Source organism: Solanum dulcamara, chromosome 3 (assembly GCF_947179165.1).
Source record: "Solanum dulcamara chromosome 3, daSolDulc1.2, whole genome shotgun sequence".
Taxonomy (NCBI): Eukaryota; Viridiplantae; Streptophyta; class Magnoliopsida; order Solanales; family Solanaceae; genus Solanum; species Solanum dulcamara.
In genome coordinates, this window is record NC_077239.1 from 44,056,747 (window position 1) to 44,073,937 (window position 17,191).

Below are 17,191 nucleotides of genomic sequence, written 5' to 3' on the forward strand. Positions count from 1 at the left end.
GAATCAATTCAACATTCGAGGATGAATGTTCCAAACGGAGGAAGGATGTTACACCCTAGAAAATTTCGGGTTACTAAGGCTACAGATGGCTTAATGTAAGCCAGAGGGGGAGAAAATATTACAAGTATAAAGAATAAAATTCTACCATAGAAATATGAGGATAGCATGAGTATAATATTTGGATTTCGTATAATATGATTGGAATGATATGTTAAAAGATATATTGCCCCATAATCGTGAGCTGAGGTGGGGCCCATATGATGTTATTTTATAAAGGGACATATGATAAGTTATATGGATAATAGATGTGAAGTTAAACACAACTCAAGAAGGAACCTTGAGCCAAATCCAAGTGTAATCCATCCAAAAAAAGAAGAAGGTGTTTTTACGCTATGTTTTCGGGTGATCTGATTTGGGGAGACCATAACAATATCATTTTTTGGTAATTTCGGAAAACTCCTAAAATAAAAGTTATAGATAATTGGATTATCTTTCCAACCATAGGTTGTGGGAATTTATTCGATATCACAATCAAGAGATATGACTATTTTACTAAACTAAGGCTCTGGCCACGAATTTTTAATTCCGAACTTTAAAATGGCTCAATTTGTTTATAAATTACTATGAATATAGAAATATTAGTTGATATTAAGGATTAATTAATTATGGTTGGATTATTAATTGGTAATTTGATATTAATTAAGATAAATTAAGTTAATATTGAGATGAAAAGTGGTCCCCCACTACCACATGGCCAATTCCTATTGGCCCACGTTTTTGAAGGGGACAATAAGACTCCTTGGGCAGCACACTTGTCCATATGTTGACTAAACATCTGCATCAAAATTATTTTTCTCTTTAACTCTAGAAGGCTCCCAAGAAGCAAGAACTTTCATCTTCAACAAAGGGAGATAGAGAAAAGTAACGGAAGAGAGAAAGAGAGAGTGAGGGAGAGATTAAGGGGTCAAGGGTGGCGTTTTTCTTCAAGACCATGGAAGCAGCTACAGTGACGCGAAGCAGCCATGGAGCAACTAAAAATCTTCATCCTTTCAATCCTCAAATTTTATCAAACTAAGGAGCTAAGTATCAAGGTAAGACTTGAACATTTTCTATGTATTTTAGAGTGAGTTTGGACGTTTTGTGAGTCTATAAATGTATGAAATCATATGTGTTGATGTTGAAATGTTGGTGAAGTGTTGGGGACTGTTTTGGTATGAAAATGATAAATCAATTTTGTTTAGTATTTGATTGTTATGGGTATGAATTAAGTGATGAGAATAAAGGAAAGTAAATGGTTAAAGTTGAGGTTGAATTTGTTGTGGGCTATTTTGGTTGGGTGTGTTATTGTTCTTGATGATTGGAGGGATTAAGAGTTAAAATTTGTATTTTGTTGATTGAAGATAATGGGCTGCTTTAATTTGAAAATGATGGAATTAATTATAACTATTATTGATGTTATTGTTGTGGTTGATTATATAACGAAAATGGAAGAATTTGATATTTCGAGTTGGAGTGGTAATTGGTTGTGGGCTATTGTAAGGGTTAAATGATGTTAATATACTTTTCTTGCACATAATAAGGTGATATTGTTAACGTGTAGTTGTTGCTATGTCTCACAAAAAAATTGGAAGAAAAGTTAGTACGACATAAGGTGTAAAATCATATGTAGTCTAGGTGGTATGTTCACAAGGCGTCACAAGGTTTTGAGTCTCTTTATGTTGTGAGTTAGGGGCTGCTTTGATAGATTGTTGTTATTCTTGTTGAGCTTGGAAAATTAATGATAATTAAGGTTTTATGTTGCATCATATGTTGGTTGGGCTGTTTTAGGATTGTCTCGATAAAACGACAAGTCTATGGATCATTAAGGATAATTGGAAGATGTAGTAGTTGTATGTGGATTGGAATTATTGTTGAGTGTTATGAATGGGGGATGCCTTAACTTACTAATAATGTTATGATGAAGATATTAACTTGTCTTAAATGGAACTGGAAGCAAGAAAACCCCATGATTAGTGTTGGTATTAAAATGGACAGATTTGGAGTCGTTTAAATTAGATTGGGTTGATTGTCGTTGTTGCTATTATTATCATGAATTATGTGTTAAAAGTGAAGGGATTGTATATGTTAATGTTTGGGACATATTGGGGCTGTTCTAAACTAAATAATGGATGAACATCGATTAATGTGGTGGTTGTTATTGTTGCTTATTACAAAACGAAAATGAAAGCATACGACATGTCAAGTTAAAGTTTTAATTGATGTAACGGCGGCTTATGGTGTGTGGCTGCTTCTGTTAAGTTAAAGTTATGATTATACATTGCATGGTTGATCGTTGGGCTGTTATAGATCATTTTATTGAGGTGTGATGGCTGCAACTTATTAGAAGTAATTTGATGGCATTGTAGTCGTCATGTTGGTAATAAACGAAAGTTAAATGTTAGGTGGGTTGTTTGGAGTATTTTTCAATATCGTCTTGGATTGTCTTGACATGGCATTTGAATGTGTGATTAGTGATGTTTCTTGGTGATTGTATGGTTGATTTGGGAAGTGAGGAAAGTGGGTAGTATAAGGGAGTTGCTGCCCAGAATTTTGTATTTTGCAAATCCGTTTTTGGATGGGACTACTGTTAGTAATTTTAGCATAAATCCTTATGTAAAGCTCCATTTTGATGATTAAAGATGTTATGGAAAGATATTTCATAGAGCTAAAACTTTCATGTAGGCTCTAAAATCCATTTTTGCTTTTATGTACTCGAAAAATGGTGATGAAGTTCAAGGGAGGTGCTGTCCAAATTTTCAGAAATAACCTAACGACGAAGTACGCTTTATGCCTTTCTATAGCCTAATCATAGTTCTTAACGTATTAATATAGGTTGAGATCCTATGGGGCAGCATATACATATTGTGTACGGATAAATGCTAAAGGTATGTAAAACTAACCTTTCTTTCTTTTGGCATGATCTTATGAAACAATTGGACGACGAATGTATAAAATTCCAACTAAGCTCTTATTCTTAGATATACTAGAATGGCGAATGTTCTCAATTTTCAGAATTCTATATCGATATTTCTTGATTCATATGTATGATTCCAGCCATCCAAGTTGGTATAAGTCGTATTTTAGTATAAATCATACTTCTGTATAATTCATATTTGGAATAATTTATAAGGTCAATCGAAGGTTACTTGAAATGAATATTGTCTTGATTTTCAAATGATGGTTCATTTGAATTATTCTATTGATTCTCAAATGATGATTTAAATGCTTATGGTTACTCACTACTCTACTCGTGCATACCTTAATGTATACTTCACCGAGTCCCGGGCCAGGTATGTATTCGTGCACAGTTTCACTGCATTGTTCACCGAGTCCCTCACTAGAGGGCCGGGTATGATATATATATATGATGATATGATATAATGATATGATGATATGATGATGGCATCGGGCCCCATGATAGGCCAAATATGATACATGTATATGATAGATTCACCGAGTTCATAATGGACCGGATATGATATATGATATAATCATGCATGATTTTATTTCATAAGACATAGGTACAATGACTTCTTGAGTATCATACTTGTCTCCTGAATCTCTACTTCAAATGTGATCTCGATTATGATATGTTATGCTTTATATACTCAGTACATATATCGTACTGACCCCCTTTCTTCGGGGGGCTGTATTTCATGCCCACAGGTACAAATATTAATTTCGAGAATCCGCCAGCTTAGGATTTCCACTCAGCTATTTTGGAAGTGCTTCATTATTCTGGAGCCTAGAATTATGCTATAGATATTTTGATGTATATATTTATTTATCCATGGGTACGGCGGGGCCTTGTCCCGTCATATGATACTGTTGATATTCTTAGAGGTCTGTAAACATATATGTGGGTGGTATATAGATGTTATCCAATGGTACTAGTATGACTTATATTTTGGGAACGTTCCTATTTATAGTGATGGCCTTGTCGGCTTGCATATATGTATATGATATATAGCGGGATGTTCCTACATGTAATGATAGCTTTGTCGGCTTATGTACTACATTAACTTTGATGTTATAACTCCTCAGGAGACAGGTCGCATTATATATATAAATATGGGATAGTATTGAGATAACATCCTATTTCCTTAAGTCCCATATCATATTTAGTTCTTGATTGATTATAGATAACAGGTGTGTACACAAGAGTCCAGTTTGAGCTATAGTCACGGCCATGGGATTGGGTCGTGACAGAAGTGGTATCAGAATAGTTCATCCTTGGAGTGTCTACAGACCGTGTCTAGTAGAGTCTTGTTTATCGATGTGTTGTACACCACATCTATAAATAGGAGGCTATAGGACATTTAGGATGTTTCTTTTCTTTCATATCTAAGATCGTGCGATAGAGCCCAATTATAGGACATGAAACTCCTTTTCTAACCTTTAGTTTCAGTAGAAGAACGACATCGATAGAAGAAAGCAATTGATGATATTAGAAGCTACACAGTATACGGGTAAGTAATGGTGCAAAAGAGGTATGTTGGATAAGGTAAGAATATTGAAATATGATTGAAATGTAAAGTTGAAAATATAAAGGACAAGTAGACAGGAAAGTATAACGGGTGCAGTTTGAGTTGGACATACGAGGTAAGTCCATCATTTTCATACTGTTGTTGATATTGGGTGCCCTGTGTGGCTGAGATGTGATATGAGATGAATATATATATATATATATGTTATCCCTGTGAGGCATTGTTGGTATTTTCTGCGTGTAGATTTTGGGATAGTAAAAATACAGAGGAAACTCTGCCCAAATTTTCCCAGAAATAAGAAGAAATAAAGAGAAAGTGGGATATAAGTTCGTAATATGTCTTAGAAGTTGATACCGACAAGTTAAATTTAGTATGTTGAAGTAAATAGTTAAGAGATACCCTCCATGTCATTTGTAAGAGGCATCATTCTGATTTGGGAAATTTTATTTCGGAAAAAGCCTATATGATCAACAAAGTTTGGAATTCATTTGAACGAACCAAGATACTTTCCAGCCACAATTTTGCCTTAAAAGAACCTTATGTTGAAGGGGGAAAAAATTCGGTAATTAAGTTTTACTTTTGTTGAAAATACAAAGCATACAGCAAGCAATTGATGAATTAGATAATTCTTTTATGACCTAGGAATAAACCTAGTGGTAAACCATGTAAATCAAGCACTAAGAGGTCCGGTGGTGCTTGTCGGATTCTAGTTTCCTTCTGGTCATGGTTGGAGAATGTCTTATGATAATATTTTATTAGTTCTTAACCAACTAATTGGAGATAAAACTTGTGAATGGAAAACATAAATTTGTGGGCTATTCAGGGTCATGTATTTCATGTGTTGTTGATGAAGTGCTGGGATGATTCGAAAGGGCTTGTGATACTAAGGGATGATTTAGAAAAAGGTTAAGTACGCTTACTCCACCGAGTATAGTTAACCCATAGTAAGAATCGTGAATAAGGTTAAAAAGTGTTACAAATGGGATTGAATAAGAACATGATATAATGTGAATATAATGTGAACATGATGTGATTTGTGGAAAACAGAAAAGCAAGTGAAGAACGAATAAGAAAGGATTACAAAGTTCTATAAGGAAAATTTATAATAGAAATTCAAGTGGTGACGAAGGTGAGCAACAAGATAGAATGAATGCCAGAGATGAATGATATGATAAGAATAAATAGAGATGAATGGAATATGCATTGAAAAGGAGAAAAAGAGGTTACATAAAAGTAGAGTTCTTTCGAAGGATTTAGGGGGAGCATGAAATTCCTCGTGCACAAAATAAATAACAGACATAGATTGGAGAAATGAAAGGAATACTAAAGAAAGCACTCAAGATAGACATAATTAATTAAGTATAGGTATAAGGTGATAAGATAAAACCTTTATTAGAACGAATTTGATACGATTGTGAATAAGATTAGAAGTTAGCGTGCGGTATACAAAAAGGGTGAAAGCGCATGAAGCATTAAGGAGTATTGTGTATAGATGACTTCACCTCGAAAACAAATAATAGTGAGATCCTTAAAGGACAAAGACTGTCGATTTGTGAAACAATTAATGCATTGTGAACTTATTAAAGTAACAATTGACATCCATTGGAATAAAGATAATGTTATAACAAAGCTTGGACAACTTATCATCAGAATATAAGTGCTACCGAATGAAGAAGTTGATAAGGGTGAGATCAAGTGATTACCTGATAAAAAGAATAAGAATTCAGTAGCAACAATATGGTTGCAGTATTTTGGATACATCAAAGAAAAGTATAAGATGGTTTGAGACAAAACTACAAGGATATAATTAGTAATAAGGGCAAAAGCCATAGATGAGCCCTGATATCAACTGAAAGAGGTAAGAGAAAATATAGGGTCTGCCTAAAGACTAGTGTGGTGACGTTAAGATATCTTATGGGCTGATTTAAGCACCTACACATATTTGCGTAAATATTGCAATAGGATGCGTGGCAAGAGAGCTAAGAGCAAATTTGAGTAAAGGGGCAATGAAAAAGTTTGAGTAACAAATAGAGAAATGAATCAAGATAATATGCCTAAAATATTGCCAATTAAGGTAAAGGAAATTATGAAATGATTTAACCAAGATAATCAGAACAAGTGGTTTATTGGTTACTGGATGACGGTAAGGTCATAATATGAGGAAACCCTAGCGCTAATTGATAGCCAACCCAAAGATCGAGATCAAGAAGTAAAAGCAAATGATAGTCAAAGACCTTCAAGAGAAAGTCAGAAAGTAACAAATAATGCCGATGACTTCAGAATACGGACTGTCACAACAGAGTAAAGCAAGAATATTGGAGTACAAAAATGTTACCCATGCGAAATTTTGTTTTACTCGTAGAACATGGAATGTGTTATAATGAACTACAGTAACCGACAAATGGAGGAGGTATATGAAGGGTATAATTAAATAAGAGATTACCTTAGAAAATATTGGGAATTCAGAATCAATTCAACATTCGAGGATGAATGTTCCAAACGGAGGAAGGATGTTACACCCCAGAAAATTTCGGGTTACTAAGGCTACAGATGGCTTAATGTAAGCCAGAGGGGGAGAAAATATTACAAGTATAAAGAATAAAATTCTACCATAGAAATATGAGGATAGCATGAGTATAATATTTGGATTTCGTATAATATGATTGGAATGATATGTTAAAAGATATATTGCCCCATAATCGTGAGCTGAGGTGGGGCCCATATGATGTTATTTTATAAAGGGACATATGATAAGTTATATGGATAATATATGTGAATTTAAACACAACTCAAGAAGGAACCTTGAGCCAAATCCAAGTGTAATCCATCCAAAAAAAGAAGAAGGTGTTTTTACGCTATGTTTTCGGGTGATCTGATTTGGGGAGACCATAACAATATCATTTTTTGGTAATTTCGGAAAACTCCTAAAATAAAAGTTATAGATAATTGGATTATCTTTCCAACCATAGGTTGTGGGAATTTATTCGATATCACAATCAAGAGATATGACTATTTTACTAAACAAAGGCTCTGGCCACGAATTTTTAATTCCGAACTTTAAAATGGCTCAATTTGTTTGCAAATTACTATGAATATAGAAATATTAGTTGATATTAAGGATTAATTAATTATGGTTGGATTATTAATTGGTAATTTGATATTAATTAAGATAAATTAAGTTAATATTGAGATGAAAAGTGGTCCCCCACTACCACATGGCCAATTCCTATTGGCCCACGTTTTTGAAGGGGACAATAAGACTCCTTGGGCAGCACACTTGTCCATATGTTGACTAAACATCTGCATCAAAATTATTTTTCTCTTTAACTCTAGAAGGCTCCCAAGAAGCAAGAACTTTCATCTTCAACAAAGGGAGATAGAGAAAAGTAACGGAAGAGAGAAAGAGAGAGTGAGGGAGAGATTAAGGGGTCAAGGGTGGCGTTTTTCTTCAATACCATGGAAGCAGCTACAGTGACGCGAAGCAGCCATGGAGCAACTAAAAATCTTCATCCTTTCAATCCTCAAATTTTATCAAACTAAGGAGCTAAGTATCAAGGTAAGACTTGAACATTTTCTATGTATTTTAGAGTGAGTTTGGACGTTTTGTGAGTCTATAAATGTATGAAATCATATGTGTTGATGTTGAAATGTTGGTGAAGTGTTGGGGACTGTTTTGGTATGAAAATGATAAATCAATTTTGTTTAGTATTTGATTGTTATGGGTATGAATTAAGTGATGAGAATAAAGGAAAGTAAATGGTTAAAGTTGAGGTTGAATTTGTTGTGGGCTATTTTGGTTGGGTGTGTTATTGTTCTTGATGATTGGAGGGATTAAGAGTTAAAATTTGTATTTTGTTGATTGAAGATAATGGGCTGCTTTAATTTGAAAATGATGGAATTAATTATAACTATTATTGATGTTATTGTTGTGGTTGATTATATAACGAAAATGGAAGAATTTGATATTTCGAGTTGGAGTGGTAATTGGTTGTGGGCTATTGTAAGGGTTAAATGATGTTAATATACTTTTCTTGCACATAATAAGGTGATATTGTTAACGTGTAGTTGTTGCTATGTCTCACAAAAAAATTGGAAGAAAAGTTAGTACGACATAAGGTGTAAAATCATATGTAGTCTAGTTGGTATGTTCACAAGGCGTCACAAGGTTTTGAGTCTCTTTATGTTGTGAGTTAGGGGCTGCTTTGATAGATTGTTGTTATTCTTGTTGAGCTTGGAAAATTAATGATAATTAAGGTTTTATGTTGCATCATATGTTGGTTGGGCTGTTTTAGGATTGTCTCGATAAAACGACAAGTCTATGGATCATTAAGGATAATTGGAAGATGTAGTAGTTGTATGTGGATTGGAATTATTGTTGAGTGTTATGAATGGGGGATGCCTTAACTTACTAATAATGTTATGATGAAGATATTAACTTGTCTTAAATGGAACTGGAAGCAAGAAAACCCCATGATTAGTGTTGGTATTAAAATGGACAGATTTGGAGTCGTTTAAATTAGATTGGGTTGATTGTCGTTGTTGCTATTATTATCATGAATTATGTGTTAAAAGTGAAGGGATTGTATATGTTAATGTTTGGGACATATTGGGGCTGTTCTAAACTAAATAATGGATGAACATCGATTAATGTGGTGGTTGTTATTGTTGCTTATTACAAAACGAAAATGAAAGCATACGACATGTCAAGTTAAAGTTTTAATTGATGTAACGGCGGCTTATGGTGTGTGGCTGCTTCTGTTAAGTTAAAGTTATGATTATACATTGCATGGTTGATCGTTGGGCTGTTATAGATCATTTTATTAAGGTGTGATGGCTGCAACTTATTAGAAGTAATTTGATGGCATTGTAGTCGTCATGTTGGTAATAAACGAAAGTTAAATGTTAGGTGGGTTGTTTGGAGTATTTTTCAATATCGTCTTGGATTGTCTTGACATGGCATTTGAATGTGTGATTAGTGATGTTTCTTGGTGATTGTATGGCTGATTTGGGAAGTGAGGAAAGTGGGTAGTATAAGGGAGTTGCTGCCCAGAATTTTGTATTTTGCAAATCCGGTTTTGGATGGGACTGCTGTTAGTAATTTTAGCATAAATCCTTATGTAAAGCTCCATTTTGATGATTAAAGATGTTATGGAAAGATATTTCATAGAGCTAAAACTTTCATTTAGGCTCTAAAATCCAGTTTTGCTTTTATGTACTCGAAAAATGGTGATGAAGTTCAGGGGAGGTGCTGTCCAAATTTTCAGAAATAACCTAACGACGAAGTACGTTTTATGCCTTTCTATAGCCTAATCATAGTTCTTAACGTATTAATATAGGTTGAGATCCTATGGGGCAGCATATACATATTGTGTACGGATAAATGCTAAAGGTATGTAAAACTAACCTTTCTTTCTTTTGGCATGATCTTATGAAACAATTGGACGACGAATGTATAAAATTCCAACGAAACTCTTATTCTTAGATATACTAGGATGGCGAATGTTCTCAATTTTCAGAATTTTATATCGATATTTCTTGATTCATATGTATGATTCCAGTCATCCAAGTTGGTATAAGTTGTATTTTAGTATAAATCATACTTCTGTATAATTCATATTTGGAATAATTTATAAGGTCAATCGGAGGTTACTTGAAATGAATATTGTCTTGATTTTCAAATGATGGTTCATTTGAATTATTCTATTGATTCTCAAATGATGATTTAAATGCATATGGTTACTCACTACTCTACTCGTGCATACCTTAATGTATATTTCATCGAGTCCCGGGCCGGGTATGTATTCGTGCACAGTTTCACTGCATTGTTCACCGAGTCCCTCACTAGAGAGTCGGGTACGGTATATATATATGATGATATGATATGATGATATGATGATGTGATGATAGCGCCGAGCCCCATGATGGGCCAAATATGATACATGTATATAATAGATTCACCGAGTTCATAATGGACCGGATATGATATATGATATAATCATGCATGATTTTATTTCATAAGGCATAGGTACAGTGACTTCTTGAGTATCATACTTGTCTCCTGAATCTCTACTTCAAATATGATCTCGATTATGATATGTTATGCTTTATATACTCAGTACATATATCGTACTAACCCCCTTTCTTCGGGGGGCTGTATTTCATGCCCACAGGTACAAATATTAATTTCGAGAATCCGCCAGCTTAGAATTTCCACTCAGCTATTTTGGAAGTGTTTCATTATTCCGAAGCCTAGAATTATGATATAGATATTTTGATGTATATATTTATTTATCCATGGGTACGGCGGGGCCTTGTCCCATCATATGATACTGTTGATATTCTTAGAGGTCTGTAGACATATATGTGGGTGGTATATAGATGTTATCCAACGGTACTAGTATGACTTATATTTTGGAAACGTTCCTATTTATAGTGACGGCCTTGTCGGCTTGCATATATGTATATGATATATAGCGGGATGTTCCTACATGTAATGATAGCCTTGTCGGCTTATGTACTACATTAATTTTGATGTTATAACTCCTCAGGAGATAGGTCGCATTATATATATAAATATGGGATAGTATTGAGATAACATCCTATTTCCTTAAGTCCCATATCATGTTTAGTTCTTGATTGATTATAGATAACAGGTGTGTACACGAGAGTCCAGTTTGAGCTATAGTCACGTCCATGGGATTGGGTTGTGACATCTACGACTCATTATTCGATCTCCAACTTCTTCCAGATTCTTAAAACTCTATTTTCAATCTTCTCTACTATGGGGTATCGCATTCTCCTTTCCCTTAGAGTTGTTTGATAGCGTTATAGATTACCCGGATCACATGGTCACTCTTAAGAAGCTTAAGAGTCCTTAAGAAGTCTTAAGAAGCTTTTAGAAGCTTTAAGAAACTTTAGGAAACCTTAAGAATCTTAAGAAGCTTAATATCCTTTCAAAAAACTTAAGAACGCGTTCTAAGGTACAAAAGTACGGGGTGTAACAGGTTATTAGCAACATCATGAGACAAGGAAACCACAAAGGTCTTAATGGCATCAATATTCCCAAAAGATGATATCATGTATGCTTTAAGAGCCATAAGATACAATTGCTTCATCGCCTCACAATAAGACCTCTACCTCTATAGCAAATAATTCCCATACATTGGGTGTCATAGTAAGCGAAGAGGTAGTAGAGAAATGTGCTAAGCATGTTTCCAAGAGTATCAAACATGCTTTTGGGAGTCCCACTTAAAAATTCCACTTGTCTAACCCTATGAAGGTGAAAAAGATCCCTTAATATCCATGGACTCTCCCAAAAACATAAGAAACTTAGCACCCACTAGTTGTGGTGCACACAACTTAAACACAAGTGTGTCAAATAAGGATGCAACTATATAGAAAACTCCCAAAATGGGAAATGACACATTTTCCTTGGGGTTCACAAGTATAAAACCACATTTTCCCAAAGGATCATCATATGCAAAAAGTAATAAAGAAAGGTGCTACATAAATTAACTTCATCCAAGATATGCCCACATATAGAATCACCCTTTGATCCACAAGCATTAAGGCCTTGATAAAGAATGGGATCACACAAGAAAGAATGGGTTATTAGAGAACACACACTCAGTTCCTTTAGATCACTAACCCCTCCAATAGAAGTACTCTCATCTTTCAAGAAGAGAGTTTCATCTTTGGAGAATGTGTCATTATACCATAGTGGTTTCTCAATCACTTGGTAGCCTTTAAGAGGGACTATATTTCTATCATGCCAAGACACCGCTATTAATTTCACCTTCATTATTCATGTCAAAATCAAATAAGGGATTATTATACATAAGTTGATCAATACCAATATCACTTGATAATGAACTATCAATCAAAGCACATGTATCAACACTAAGTGGACATAAATTTATTTTACTAGAAGAATCAATTCGGTCATCAATAGGATTAACTAGTGTATCCACATTCTCAACATGCACATTATCAAAACATGGCAAAGAACTACATCATTCAAGCCACAAGTGTCAACACTATGTGGACACAAATTGATATTTCGAAAAAAATCAATTCGCTCATCAATAGCATCAACTAGTGTATGAACACTCTCAATAAATACATTATCACTATGTGTTAAAAAATCATTAAGCTCACATAAAAACAAGCTATCATTTATACTTAATTGGATACTAGCCATACAATGAATCTCTAAGTTTAAGAAAGTGGAAGAATTACTTTGTTACCTTGTATCTCATAACACAAAGTGTCTTCACCTTGGTTGTGCAACTCCTTAGGTTCCTCATCACGATGAGTATTACACTTCAATAGTCTTTCCAATTCATCGGACGCCATCTCGCTGATTAATTGAATCAACCTTTCAATATTTCTTTGTATTGAAGCACACATCTCATTTGTGCTCAAAGTACGAGGATCTCAATAGTCAAATGATAACGACCCTTCCACCATACCTATAAAGCTCAACAAACAAATTAGTAGAAAAATTCCTCATGTCACTCTTTATTTGAACACTCAACTCACCTTCTATGACTTTTTTCCCAAATTGATAGTGTTACTAATTCTGCTCAATCAATTCAACGTTATCTATCCTTATAGAGGAATGGATCTTTGTGACACTTGAAAGAAGTATGACTCAAATAAAATTAACGGACTTGAATAAATAAAATTAACAATGAAATAAAACTAGAAAGTCACAAAAAAGAAATTAGCACGAAAAAAATTAAATCGGACTCAAAGAAAACTAAGTAACAAAAGTACAAGAAATTGCTTATTGTTACTTAATTTGAAGAATTAAAGAGATGATTTAATATTTAAAAACTGGTTAACAAGTAATTAAATATGATAATTAGTTGTTAAATAGCTGAGAAATGGAAGAAAAATGACTGTAGAAGAAGAAGAAGTGAGTTCAGACACTTAGAAAATATTTGAAGCCTTAAAGAAGTTCATCACTAGAAAGAGCTTGATTGAATGATTTGATGATTAAAACTAGTTAACAAGTAATTAACGATGTTAATTAATTTTTACATAGCTAAGAAATCGAAGGAAAAAGAGTGTAGAAAAAAATCACGAAGTTTGGACACTTAAAAAAAATTTAGGTCCAAAAAGCTTCTCATACTTAGACAATTTTGAGGCTGAAACCAAAATCCTCCTGTCTGAAGTTGTACCTCATGAGCCCATCAAAGAGTTGTACCTCTCTATGTGGAAGTCAACTATTGTGCAGGCATTGACATGGCGTCTGTGTGGCTGCTGTGTTGTCAAGTTGTTGCTAATGTGGTAGTCCACGTGGAAAAAAATTTATTTTTTTTTAATTTCGAATTTTTTTCTTCAAATTTCCACGTGTGGACCCACAAACACTTTGACTTGAGAGAATTGAATCAAATGTACCTTTTGGTCTTCTTCTTCTTCAAGAACACTTGAAGATCTTCAAAAACACCAAGAACACACACCAAATGCCAACAACCTCAAATCAACTCAAAATTGGCTCAAAATTTAGGATTAGCTTCCTTTCGACTTGAAGAAAAAACTTCAATGATTATTAACTTCCAATTCCTCCTCAATCAAAAGACCCACTTTTAAAATTTGAAAACTTTCAAAAGCTCAAAACCCTTCAATGGCAACTTCACTTCTACAACTACAAATTGAACAAAATTTGAAACCTAGACTCAAAAAATACTAGGAAACTAGAATTGAGTGTCAAAAATAACAAATCAAAATAAAACAATTTTCAAATTTTTTTGGATAAATTTTTGGAGTCTTTTTTTTTGAATTTTCGAATTTATGAACCTAGGATTGAGATCCCTGAGTACAAATCTCTAGCCTAAGCTCTGATACCAAATGATAATCCTAGTTAGAAAACTAGAATCTAAATGCAGAAAATTAAAATAAAGAAAATGATATGTAGAATTATCAAAATCTAATCGAATTTATGAGCAACAAATAACTTTATACCTTCACCTCTCAATTGAATCTGATCAAACCACAATAACCTGAATTCAATCAAAAATGAGAAAACCAAATTGAATCCACAAAGAGGGTAAATCGATGATTGATTAAGCTAGAAGAAGTTAACACAAGCAATATCACGAATCCACTCTAATCACTCAACTACAATTATCAACTAAGAACTACACTAATATTAGGGTTAACCTACAAACTACAAGCTTAAAAGCTCTTAAATATTCAATTCATCATAATCTAAGTCTTCTAAAATGACAAAAGACTACTACATATACTAAGAAAATAAAGAAGACATTTTCTTTATAATTTTACCCTTAATGAGATAAGAGCCTTGTTTGGTTGTCTTCTTTTGTGAATTCTTGAATTTATAGGTATGGTGGAAGGGTCGTTATCATTTGACTTGCACACATAGCCTCTTTCTTCTTTCTCTTCACTTTGATAAGCTTCCACACATTTTATGTCTTTATTTAATGTCCATCAAGCTCCTTTAAAGCTTTTGTGTGATCCATGCTATCCATGATGTTATCAGCATACCCAACCTATTTCTATTCTTCTTTACCAGATGGCTCTAGCAGAGTTAAAGGAGTTGAAAGATCAATTGAAAGACTTGTTATACAAATATTTTATTAGGCCAAGTATATCCCCATGGGGTGATCTTATATTTTTTTGAGGAAGAATGATGGTTCACTACGAATGTGCATTGACCACTGATAATTGGACAATGTAATCATTAAGAATAAATATCCAAATCCGAGGATAGATGACTTATTTGATCAATTGCAAGGGGAGAGTTACTTCTCCAAAATAGACCTTTGTTCCGGTTATCACCAATTAAGGGTAAAGAAGTGTGACATTCTCAAAATGACATTTTGAACGGGGTATGGCCATTATGAGTTTTTAGTTATGTCATTTGGTTTGACCAATGCTCCAGTGGCTTGCATGGACTTAATGAATAGGGTGTTCAAACAATATCTAAATATGTTTTTGATTGTATTCATTGATGATATTTTAGTTTACTCTTCGAATAAAGAGGAGCATTCTAATAACTTGAGGATTGTGTTGCAAACTCTAAGAGACAAGAAACTATTTGCAAAGTTCAACAAATGTGAGTTTTGGTTAAGGGAGGTGGCTTTCCTTGGTCACATTAGGTCTGGTGAAGAGATTTTGGTTGATCATGAGAAAACTGAGATAGTTAAGAATTGGCCTAGACCATTATCTCTTTCAGATATTAGGAGTTTCTTGGGCCTAGCCGAATATTATAGGAGATTTGTGGAATAGTTTTCATCGATTTCATCACCTTTGACCAAGTTGACTCAAAAGAAGGTGAAATTTTAATGGTCGAAAGCATGTGAAAAGAGTTTTCAAGAGTTGAAGAATCGTCTCACTACTGCTCCTATCTTGACCTTGTCGGAAGGGTCTGATGGCTTCGTGGTATATTGTGATGATACAAGGGTTGTTCTTGATTGTGTATTGATGCAACATGGTTGTAACATCCCTCAGAATTTTGAAAAATAATATATATATATATATATATACCTTAAGAATGCCTTGAAAATAGGCTGCTCATATAATGTATTATCCTTAATCTTTTTGGAAAATTCGAATTTGAAATATCGATCAGGAGGTCAAAACCTGCGGGAAAATGGTCTCGATGGATTTTTAGAACCCATAAAATGAACGAAAGATTTTTGAACAAACCACAAAACAGTGTGGTCCGCGACAAGACCGCATTGCAGACCTGGGAAGCCGCGCAAGATAGAGTAGTCCGCGACAGGACCACGTCATTGACCTGGGGACAGTCTTCTGGCCGAGTTGGTCGCGATAGGTCCGCGACGCAGACCTGGGAAGGTGTCCTGGCCAAATTTTATTTTTTTAGGGCATTTTAGACTTTTTCCAAATTATTAGTTAATGAACCTATATATTTTTAAGAACTAATTCAACTCTATAAATTAACCTAAATCTCTAATTCAATTCATTCTTCTACAATTCATCCATCAAATATTTCTCTCTTTACAAAAAAGGCTCTCAAGGGTTTCCATTGAAGACTTCAAGCAAATTCACTCAATTTTTCCATCAAAATTCTCAAGTTCTTCTAAATTAATTTGTGTTCTCACTCAAGGTATGTGGGTATTGATTCATAGATCCTTTCTTCCATGAAGCCCAATCAATTTCTCAAGTTTTCTATCAAATTAAAGTTTGCTATGTTATGGGTTTTGTGATTTCTATTCCAATTGCATGAATTTTGATTTAAAGCATGATCATGAGTCTATTTTGATATAATTTGATGGTTATTGAATTAAATTAAAGAGTTTTTTCATGAATTTTCCTACTTTGATTTCTAGGGCTCATGGTGTAATTTATGAGTATTTTCAATTATACTTTTAAATGATATTATCTATATGAATTATTTATGGGCTGATATAAAGTTTATAATCATGCATGTTTTCAAGTTAATTTCATGATTTTTAAGTTAATTGATCATGCATTCATGTCATACCCAAATTTCAAGTTCAAGCTATGGTCATGAATTTTCAAAGTATGAATTATGACTATGTATTTTCATTATGATCATGAATTATAAGTATGTTTCAAATTATGGTTTTTCATGCAAGTTATGAAGTAAGGCAACCTAAGGCCTAACGATATGAATTATGAAAATATGATTGTAATGATAAAAGGACAATTCT

The 17,191-nt window shown here is 33.8% G+C and overlaps 1 long non-coding RNA gene across 1 annotated transcript; it reads left to right on the top strand.

The window, feature by feature from the left end:
* Positions 1-7,999: 7,999 nt before the first annotated feature.
* Positions 8,000-10,777, top strand: LOC129881728 (uncharacterized). Its single transcript, XR_008765681.1, has 3 exons — positions 8,000-8,082; positions 9,863-9,915; positions 10,697-10,777. It is a non-coding gene; the product is annotated as an uncharacterized LOC129881728 (long non-coding RNA).
* The last annotated feature ends 6,414 nt before the right edge of the window (positions 10,778-17,191 follow it).